The 2,352-nt window shown below is 45.0% G+C and overlaps 1 non-coding gene across 1 annotated transcript; it reads left to right on the top strand.

Moving 5' to 3' along the window:
• Nucleotides 1–1,766: 1,766 nt before the first annotated feature.
• On the top strand, nt 1,767–1,963 carry LOC120643276. The gene has a single exon (XR_005662956.1). It is a non-coding gene; the product is annotated as a U2 spliceosomal RNA (small nuclear RNA).
• Nucleotides 1,964–2,352: the final 389 nt, after the last annotated feature.

Genomic DNA, 2,352 nt, shown 5'->3' with positions numbered 1-2,352 from the left:
AAGCAGATCCTTTAGTTCCCCCTTCTGAAGAAAATGAGGAAGAAGGAAGCAGGCATTATTTTAAGATGGTAAGTTTAATGCACTAGCAACAGAAAATGAAAAGTGAACTCGCCTGGTGCATGCTTAGTATGATGCCAGATCCCCCAACAAACTCTCTTTTGATAAATATTTATGGAAACGTAGGCCAGTTACTGCATATAAAAAAATAAAATAACTTCTGAAATGACAGAGCATGAACAAGTTTAGATCGTTGTAATATCATAATGCAAGAAACAAACAGATGTTATTGACACTGTTTGCATGAGGATGATATAAATCAAACCTAGCAGGCTCAAAACTGAATGCCAGCCTCATAACTGTAACCCATTTTATTGTCTTTAACATATTCTGAAGTTTTTGTCCTTTCACTGTCGGTCAAAGCTGATTGTTCCCTCTTAAAGTCGATCTTGAAATCCATTCCCTTTATGGCTTTACCGTATGATCTCATACAATTTCAATCATGAGATATTTAGATAAGTTACATCAATCTTAGAGTGTTTTCCCTGCACATGTTGGCTGTTGCCGTAGCAGTAAAACCCTGTTGGCTGTTGCCGCATGCTCATGAACTCCACCGTCCTGTAGCAGGCTGTAGCGCAGCAGCACAGCACGGTTGCCAGAAGTCCAGAACGATGACGATAGTTTATACTAGCGGCCAAGAGCAGAAGTGCTGCAAACGCATACTACGCCAAGCTGTCAAGTGAGATTACGAGAAGCTCCGCCGTGTCATTTTGTTTTCACTTTTCAGAGAGAAGCAACAAGCATGCGAGAAGGTGTGCAGAAAAAAAATCATGGGTGACCAACTCCCTCCGCTTTACCGTCACGGTAGCGGCGCAGCAGCAGCCCCCGTCGCAGCTTTGCTCGAGCCGCGCATATTCCACACCACTGGAGGTGGATACAGCAGGCGCAGCAGCAGCCTCCGTCGCACGCCCCTGTCGCTTTGACACCGCCGCGCATGCGAAATGCGGCCGTGCCGCTCCCGCTTGGAGACCACACGAACTGGCAATCCAGCTGAGCATTGTTCAAAACCCACGACGACATGGAATAAAGATGACACCAGATCATGGTACTGTTTGTTTTAGCTTGCGCGTGCCAATCTGCTGCAACCTAACAGCGTTTGTACCAATTGTTTTTCCTTGAAACGAAGATCGTATACCGATTTGCAAGCGCTAACGTTCCATCTGCACGTAAAGCAAACAGTGGCTCAGCACTGCGATTGCACGAAGAGTTTTCGTTTCTTTTGGACTTTTGGTCGTTGGTATCTGCCGGGCCATTCGAGTTGGGAAGCAACTTCTCTGCGGTACTGCCCCCTCACTGACGTGTGGGATCGGTCCCACATGTCAGTGACTCAACTGCAGAGGATCCTCCCGGTCGAGTTGGCCCTTGGCCGGTGTCCCACGCTGACACGTACGACGCATGTAGATTCCCGTGGATTGTCTGGAACTCTGGATATTCTTCGTCGTATGGCCCGACGTGAAGGCCCAGTTCACAAAATGGAAGATTGGGTCGCCAATATGGGCCGATCCTACAGACAGGCATGGAATTGAAAGTGGCCCAGCACAAGCCAGTCTGCCCCTCGTAACACGAAGCCCAACGTCACAACTTTAGCTAAGCGAACCCTTAACATTAGCTCCAGCCTCCAGATTGTTAATTAGTACCACACTGCTAAGAGAGATCGTTTGAGCCGGTTCAGGAGGATATAAAAAAGGGGCATGTGAACAGAACAACTCATACCTTTCTCGGCCTTTTGGCTAAGATCAAGTGTAGTATCTGTTCTTATCAGTTTAATATCTGATATGTGGGTCATGTATCCACAATGATATTAAATTTATTTTTTGTGGGGGAGAACTTATCATAGTGGCTTGCCACTAGGGTTCTTAGGTGTCGCCTAAGCGTTGCACTATTGCTTAGGCCTGGCGCACCCCAACCAAAGCAAAATTAAATTTTGATAATTTGGATTTGGAGATTAGAGAGACAGAAATTTGTATCACTTTCAAAAGGTGTAGATGAACATAACGGACAAATTGTGTGTTGCAAATTCTACTGCTGGTGTTCATTTATTTTCGAATTAATTAAAATTTAAGTTTTAATATCTGCAATGTTTCAAATGGCAGATGAAGCGTTGTACCCAATTCGACATGTTTGGACTGATTGGATGGACCCTGGGAAACAGATCGGCGCAGTAGATGTGTATATGCATGCTGCAACTCGTGAAGTCGTGATTATGTCAAATACCTTGATAGATGATAGCACAACTCGTACAAGTCCTTCACTCGCAGATTAAAATATTTTTAGTAAACAGTAATCATCAAGCTC

The sequence above is a fragment of the Panicum virgatum genome, chromosome 7K (genome assembly GCF_016808335.1).
Source record: "Panicum virgatum strain AP13 chromosome 7K, P.virgatum_v5, whole genome shotgun sequence".
NCBI classification, from domain to species: domain Eukaryota; kingdom Viridiplantae; phylum Streptophyta; class Magnoliopsida; order Poales; family Poaceae; genus Panicum; species Panicum virgatum.
This window is presented reverse-complemented; position numbering and strand designations above follow the sequence as displayed.